An 8,462-nucleotide genomic window follows, 5' to 3' on the forward strand; every position below is an offset into this window, starting at 1 on the left:
CTGGCCCTAAGTTTTATTGCGTGCATGGTACATGCCGCTGTGTACGTTCTGTGCCCTGTGCTCGTGCAGTCTACACATGTGCCGGATCTGGTAGCTGAGTTGGACGAGGCAACCATGCAAGGAATCTTTGTGTGACCTCATTGTCGTAGTATTCAAACAGGGCATACACGCTCAGGGGTAGATTTATGAAAAGTTGTGCTTGCACTAGGTGCAGTGTCATTTTTCCTGCGCACCTTAACGCCCCCCTCACGCCACCATGGTAGTGCCGTATTTAAAATACGGCGCACCATGGCAGTAGTTAGGGTGACTAGCCTCATAATTTTTTACGCTAGTCCGGTGCTTTGCAGGATTAGCATAAACAATAATGACGCTAACCCTGCAAAGCACCCAGAGGCCCATTGTAACCAATGTCAGCCTCTTTTTAACAATGTTAAAAATTGCAGGTAAAAATGGCACAAAGGAATCTCGTAGATTCCTTTGTGCCATTTTTACGCCTCTCCTAGTGCAGGAACGCCCTCCTGGCATCCTTCCATACATAATATGACGCAAGGGTTTACAAAGTGGTGCAATGCATGCATTGAGCCACTTTGTAAATACGGTCCGGGGAAAATGCCACTTTAACGCTGCCTTAGCGTAAAAAAAAAATGACGCTATGGCAGGACTAAAGTGGCGCTAGGGGCTCTCAAATATACCTTATAGCTTTTCATCCCTCTCAGGTGAAAAAATGGTCCCTAGTGCAAGGAAGGAAATGGGCCCTTTTGTTGCTGTTTGAATGATAAAATACGGGAAAAATTAGGGTTAAAGCGGCCCCCTGGGCACCTGCTGTACCAATAGATGGTACGCCTCTGTCCTTGAGCTCGGTAACATCTGTGCCCTGAAGCGCTTTAGAAATGCACTTTGGGGCAGATTTATGAAAAGTGGAGCTGCCACTTTTCTTGAGCCCCTGAACGCCACCATGGTAACGTCGCATTTAAAAAGCGGCGCGGCGTTTTTGGCCTCGTTGGGCCACATTTGCGTCTAAAAAAAAGGACGCAAATGTGGAGCAAGGAGGCGCTAGGGGCTCCTAAATATGCCACTTTATATAACGTTAAAAGTCACGCTCGACACCTTCGTCAGCTCTCGTTCTGTTTCAAACACTGCATACAGTCTGAGCGAACTTTCTCCGCATTATCCTGTTGATAACAAACGGCTTCCAACAGAAATACGAAAACTAATCAAGACGAAAGCATCCTGAAAGTTCCTGCCGGATGCAGAAACTCCGACACACTAAAACTAAATCGAAAACAGTGAACTAAAAGAAAATAAACTCTGTGCGGTCTAGCCGACACCAACACGTTCACATAAACTACAAAAAAAAAATCTTATTTTTATACATTAATATTCAGTCTCCTTGGAGACTGTCAAAAATTGCCAATATCGACTATATTTCAAATCGTCATGGCGGGGTATTGGGTAAAGTTTTCAATAAGCAATAATCGCGCCTCGGTTAGACGTCATTGGCTACGATACTGCCACTGCGCAAAGCTAACAATAAAAAGGCGAATAAAGGTGCGTCTCGGGGTACCACCTCATGATACAAAGACCAAGGAAACGTTTAGTTGTCCAAGAATTACTACACCTCCACTGGCTTCTAACAGGCAAAATAATACACTTTGTTAGGATTGTTTTATCAGGTTCCGTCCACTCTCTGCCCCAAATATTCCATACCGGCGAGCAGAGAACTCTGGGAAATTTTATGCTAAATAGTTGCACAGGTAGCGCTGCATCCTAGTTACAGGTTTGATGCTCTTCATGTGAAGATGGGGTCCATGCTGCTAGCGATGTGGTGTGGAAATGGAAGAAGCACGAATTCTTAAAGCATGTCTTCAAATGTTTACCAAGGAGGCATGGTAATCATTGAAAGAAATGTAAATGGTAAACTACATTTTTCGATACAGCACTTACTGCAGGTGAGCCGTTTCATTGAGCTACACAGTTGCATTTGCTGCATTTCATTTACACCTTTAAAAAATACAATTTTGGTTTCGTCGTTTCGAAAACATCTTAGAGTGTGCCGGAGAACATCTGTAAAATGAGAAACTCGGGAAATGGTGGACTCATATTAAGGGGAAGAAAGGGGGCAATAAGAAAACATCAATGTTGCCCCCTTATTTATATAAGTAGTAACTTCAAAGACCTATATGTCTCTTCAACAGTCGAAGGAGATATTTTTGCTAAGAATCGCTTCAAGTAGGTCAGAGAGCACACCAGCAGCTAACCAATATTCTGCTCGTGTGTGTAAAGCAGAACCGACACTTTGGAGAATACTGTATGCATTTATGTTTGCTACTTTGCTGTGACTATACCAACAAACTGGAAGCAGCGGTTGAAGTCCGTAAAAAAGTATGGGGACCGTGATATTGTGGGCCTAATTAACATGCCCTTTACACCACTGCTGCATCATTTTTTTATGGGCGCACCAGTGACGTTAGCAGTGCACAGAACTGCTGCAGATTTACAAACTGACACACGGGGACCAATGCGTCAGTTTGTAAAGCTTTCCGTCACATTATACCTTCCCCAGGTATAATGTATGCAGGGTAGGCCTTACCAGGGAGAAAGCCACATAGTTCTGACGCAGTTAAATTTACATTTCACTTTGTCATTTTGAGACTTCACTGCGTCAAAACTGTACCGCCTGCTCAGAGTAGGCGTAAAATTGATGCTGGGGTTTTTCCAAGGAGAGCCTCCTCACATTGCTAGAGCAGTGTCATTTTACGGATCTTGTCCAACAATGCGTAAGCTCAGCGCCAACAGATGCATCACACTTTCTGATGCATCTGTGAAAACGTGCACCATGGAGCTCTGTATTGTAAATACAGAGGATCTATGACGTTGTTAGGGGATCATAGGGAAACAGAAGAAATCTGACGCATCAATGTCGGCGCATCCGATTCTTGTAAGTGAGGCCCATAGGCAGTCACAAATCTTCAGTTTGCTAAACACATGTTCAATATTATTTGCCAAATATAACCAGCTATGATTTGGGATATGCAGGTGGTGATAGCTGTTGATGATGCAGAGTACCAACATACAGAAATTGTCCTCTGGTAGTGGTGGGGAGGGAGGGCCCAACCTCTAAAAAAGTTTTCTTGGGGGGGGGGGGAGTGGCCAAAAAAAGTTTGAAGACCACTGTCCTAGGTAGACCAGGTGATTCTCCCAGCTAAAGACACCTATATTATCCAGATATGCTACACTGAAGCTTTCCAACCCCTGTAGAATTTTATAAACCAGCCTCTGAAATGTGGCAGGTGCAATTTTCAACCCAAAGGGCATCACTGTAAAGTGATAATGCCCACTAGGGGTGGAAAATGCTGTTTTGGGTTTAACATCATCTGCCAACTTGATCTGCCAGTAGCCAGCAGTCAAGTCAAAGGTGCTCAGATACTTGTCATCTGCCCTAGATATAGGATGAGCATCAGTGTTTTTTAACTGTTTTGAGACCTCTGTAGTCAACACAAAACCTAATTTCTCTTTTTCCATCTCGGGAGTGAGGTTTTGGGACACGCACTACAGGGCTGGACAAGGGCTATCTGAGGGCTCAATAACCCCTAGGTCTAGCACCTTCTGAACTTCAGATTTGATGCACTCCCTCACATGGTCAGGTTGTCTGTAAATTTTGCTATTCACAGGCAAACTGTCTCTTTTGTCAATGGTGTGTTTACACCGTGTGGTCTGACCAGGTGTCAGGGAGAAGAGTTCTGAGAACTGCCCTAGGATGTTTCTACAGTCCTCCTTTTGGGACTCAGAGAGGCAGACAGAAAGGACTACCCCATCAATTGAGCCATCAGTTGTATTGTGGGAGAAGAGGTCAGGGAGAGGGTCTCTTTCCTCTTCCTGTCGCTCATCAGTAGCCATGAGCAGAGCCATGTCTGACCTATCATAATAGGGGTTATGGGGGCTTCCGGGAGTGCCAATGTCTACCAGGTAGCTGACCCCCCCTTTTCTCTCCACAATGGTGTGGGCACCACTCCACTTTGCCTGGAGTGCCCTGAGAGCCTCAAGCTCCAGGACACACACTTCCTGTCCTGGCTGGTAGACAGTTAGGACAGCCTTCTGGTCATGCCATTGCTTCCCGAGTTCCTGGCTGGCCTGAAGGTTTTTAGTAGCCCTCTTCATGTACTCAGCCATCCTTGATCTGAGGCCAAGCACATAGTCCACTATGTCTTGTTTGGGGGCCTGAGAGGTTGTCCCCAGCGTTACCTAACAAAAGCAAGGGGATCTCTAACAGGGTGCCCAAACAGAACTTGAAATGGGCCGTAGTCCACACCCTTCTGAGGGTCCTCCCTGTTGGGAAAGAGAAGGCATGGTAATAGGACATTCCATCTCCTGCGGAGTTTTTCAGAGAGCCCCATTATCAAACCCTTGAGAGTTTTATTAAATCTCTCTACTAAGCCATTTGTCTGGGGATGGTAAGGGGTGGTGAACTTGTAAGTCACACCACGTTCCTTCCACGTGGCTTTCAGGTATACAGACATGAAGTTTGCACCTCTGTCTGATACCACTTCTTTTGGGAAGCCCGCCCTTGAAAAGATAATGAGGAGGGCTTTGGCCTCTGCAGGAGCTGTAGTGGTCCTAAGAGGAATGGACTCCGGTTACCTGGTGCCATTGTCCACTACCACCAGTGTACATCAGTTCCCAGAGACTGATGGAGGGTTTAAGAGGTCAACAATATCTACCCCAACCCTCTCAAAGGGAACCAAAACCACTGGAAGTGGAAGTGAGGGGGGCCTTTGGGTTGCCACCTGTCTTGACAAGTGACAGAGGAGCGAGAAAACACATTTGTGTCTTCTGACATGTGGGGCCAGTGAAAGTGCGGGAAAAGCCTGTCCCAAGTCTTACTTTGCCCCAAGTGATCTGCCAGGGGAATGTCATGTGCAAGGGTCAACAGAAATTCCCTACATTTCAGAGGGATCACCAATCTTCTGGTGGCACCAACTTTGAGATCCCTGGACTCTGAATAAAGGAGTCTGTATTCCCAGTACACCTTATGGGTGCCACTGACATCCCCTGCCTGTTGTGCTGCAGCTTGCTGCCTCAAGCTCTCCAGTGTTGGATAAACTTGGTGTTCCCTACTGAGCTCATCCCTGGTGGCCCCCCTGCACCCAAGAGTTCAGCTGTGTCAGCTTGAAGCTCCTCTGGTGTAGGTTCCACCCAGGGAGTGGATTCTGAACCCTCAAGAGTTGAATCCTCACTGGCGGCTGGAGTAGGGCATAACTTCTTACAGTTCCTGCCCTTGGATTTAGGAAGCTCTTAGGCCATTGTTCCAGGCTCCAAGGTTCCTTGCTCTTTTTGCTTCTTAGCCTGTGCTCTGGTAAGGGCATAGATATGCCCTGGATGCTCAGCATTGCTGCGTGCACCTCCAATTCCACCTCTGCCAAAGCTGAGGTCTCCAAGTCGTCCCCTAGTAGACATTTTACACTTAGGTCTGAGGAAACCACAACCTTTTTAGGACCTGTTACACCCCCCTCCCCCCAGCTGAAATCAATAACTGCCATGAGGTGGAACAAGGTCTTGTTCTGAATGTCAGTCACTTATTACGTGTGACCAAGTAGGTGTTGCTCAGGAGACACCAGTTTTTCAGTCACCATAGTGAGCCTGGCACCTGTGTCCCTGTAGGCCTCAGCCTCACCACCATTTATGAGGGGATGCTGATTGTACATACCCATATTAAGGGGACAGGCAACAAGGGTGGCGAAGTCAATGCCCCCAGCAGGGACCAAGACAGCCTCAGTGGTCTCTCTAACTAGCCCAGACCCCACTACAGACTCTAAGGTGAGCCCAGATACACTCTTAGATTGACTACTGTTAGTAGTCCCACCGCTACTGCTATTGTGAGGGGAACTAGAAGTACAAGTGGGGGTAGTAGTGGTGGAAGACTTAGTGGTGCCTTTCATAGGGCAGGAGCTCTCCCCTACCCTACGGCCTTTGTTTTTGCAAACATAACACCAAGGCTTTTTGTAGTAGGAAGAGGAAGAGGAGGATTTGTTCCCATCACCAGATGGGTTTTGTGGGCTGATAAAGACTTTTTTTTTATCTTTGTCCCCACGCTTATACTGAGACCTACCTGCTTCCTTCATTTTGTGGTCACCCACTGTGTGAGCCTTCCTACTCACCCTGGTGCTGACCCACTTGTCTGCCTTCTTACCCAGTTCTTGGGGAGAGGTCAGATCATAGTCCACCAGGTACTGATGCAGCTGATCAGACACGCAATTATTCAAAATGTGCTCTCTTAAGATTAGGCTGTATAAGCCCTGATAATCATTGACTTTGCTCCCATGCAATTAGCCTTCCAGGGCCTTCAAGGAACAGGCCACAAAATCAACCCAATTCTGTGAGGACTCTTCCCTGGTCTCTCTCATCTTGATTCCATATTGTTCAGTAGTCAGACCAAAGGCACCTAAAAGTGCAGATTTTAAAACTGTGTGGTTGTCTGCATCTTCTTCTCTGACTGTGAGGAGTCTGTCCATACCCTTGTCAGAGAAGGAGAGCCACAAAATAGCTGCCCACTGCCTCTGAGGGACCCGCTGTACCTTACAGGCCCTCCCCAGACCAGTGAACCACTTGTACATGTCATCACCCATCTTGTAAGATGGGACTACTTTGTTCAGGTTCCTAGAGTCGAAAGAGTCCTCCTTGACCCTGTTGTCCCTGAAACTAGTACGTCTGCCAAGTAGGGGTCCTAACCCCAACCCCTGCATTTCTCTCTCCACTGCCAAGGCCTCCCTATCTAAGGCTAGCTGCTGCTACTGCAGCCTCAGCTTGGCTTCCTCTATTCTCAGTTGCCTGAGTTCCCTGCCTAGGGATTCTTCCCCTGAAGTTGAGCAGTGGGTTCCCTCAGATATCAAGGAGATGTGAGAGTGGGCAGAGGAGGATCTATTCCTATTCTTGGACACCCCCTCAACCAGCCCTCTATGGACAAAGGTGGACCTACTGGTGTGACCCCCCTTTAAACTGCTAACAGTGCTCCTGACAGGACTGTGGGTGTGTCTAGACGTTTCCTGATCCTCCTTGGGTACTTCCTGACCCACCTCAGTGGCTAAATCATCTTTTTCTAGCACTGGACGGTCAGACTCTTCTTCTTCCTCCTCACCTCCTGGCTACCAGCATGTTCCTGGCCATCCTGGAGGAGCCGGCCCAGAAGTAGAATTTATTGGATTTTCTCCCTGTCTTCAGCTTTCTCTCAGCACATATCTCCCTAAGTTCTTGGAAGGTCCGGTTCTCATAGGGAGAATCCATGGGCTGAGAGGTATGCTCTGCTGAAGACATGTCAGCTAGCTAGAGTGGTGTAGAGTCCCTAACTACTCTAGCACTAGGCTCCCAGCAAAGTTTGGAGCAAGGGCTATACCAACCCCTAGCTTACCCAAACTCAGGAGACTAGATCCCTAATACTAGATGTATTGTGTACCTAACAGTACTAGCCTTTCCTGTGGAAAGTACCCAGTGGCAGAGTGGTAAGGCAATTGCAAGTGCTTATCCCGACGCTAGACCACCAATGTAGGAAGCTGGCCTGGTGTGTGGTATATGCCTAAGGTGTTCTCACCCTATACCAGGTCGAGGTATCCCTATTAGTGTAGTGTAGGCAGTGTCCAGGAAGCCAGGCTCTCTATAGGTATCTGTGGATGAGCAGGCCAGGCTTATCTAGGAGACATGCAAAGCTTATGCAATACCACTGTAGTCACACAACACTTACACACATGAAAGAACCACACAGTGTTACAAAAATAAAGGTACTTTATTTGGTAACATCAATACTAAATTACTATATAGGTTATGCTCTGTTAGCAGGTGAGTAAACACAATTATATATACACACTGGTACATAGGAAAAGGCATTGAAATGCAATAGAAAACAGTGAAAGAACAGTATGCAACAGGAACCCTAGGGGGAGAACAAGCCATGTACTAAAAAAGTGGAATGTGAAGGTCGGACCCCCACCCAGGTGAGTAGAGGGGAGCTGAACGCACTTGGGACCCCAATAGGTAAATACAAGAGTGACCCCCAGCGACCTGGAGAAGAGAGGTAATTACCTGTTTTTCACCCAAACCCACAGAGAAACTTTGCAGAAGGACAATGCAAGACCCAAGCAAGACTGGAAGAAACTGAAGATGGAGTCTGCCAGAAGAGGACCTGCAAAAGAAGGGGAGCAGTCCAGTTCCAGTTGGAGTGTCCGGTTGGGTCAGGAGCCACTACCCACCCTTCTGGTGATGCTGAACCAGGTTGACGAGGAAGGACAGGAGCCGGCTGTGCAGCACAAGAGCAGAAGAGGAGTTCCAGGAGTGATGCAGTCGGTGTTCCACATCGCGAGGAGAGATGCAGCACATAAGTGGTGAGGGAAAACCACTAACAAGACTTGGCAATGGCAAGAGTTCCTAAAAAAAAAGTTTGTAGAAATGCTGGGGACCAGGAGAGTCAGAGGGGA

General features: G+C 47.3%; 1 non-coding gene across 1 annotated transcript; it reads right to left on the reverse strand.

The window, feature by feature from the left end:
- Positions 1 to 1,385: 1,385 nt before the first annotated feature.
- Positions 1,386 to 1,526, reverse strand: LOC138266726 (U4 spliceosomal RNA). The gene has a single exon (XR_011199658.1). It is a non-coding gene; the product is annotated as a U4 spliceosomal RNA (small nuclear RNA).
- Positions 1,527 to 8,462: the final 6,936 nt, after the last annotated feature.

Source organism: Pleurodeles waltl, chromosome 11, assembly GCF_031143425.1.
Source record: "Pleurodeles waltl isolate 20211129_DDA chromosome 11, aPleWal1.hap1.20221129, whole genome shotgun sequence".
Taxonomy (NCBI): domain Eukaryota; kingdom Metazoa; phylum Chordata; class Amphibia; order Caudata; family Salamandridae; genus Pleurodeles; species Pleurodeles waltl.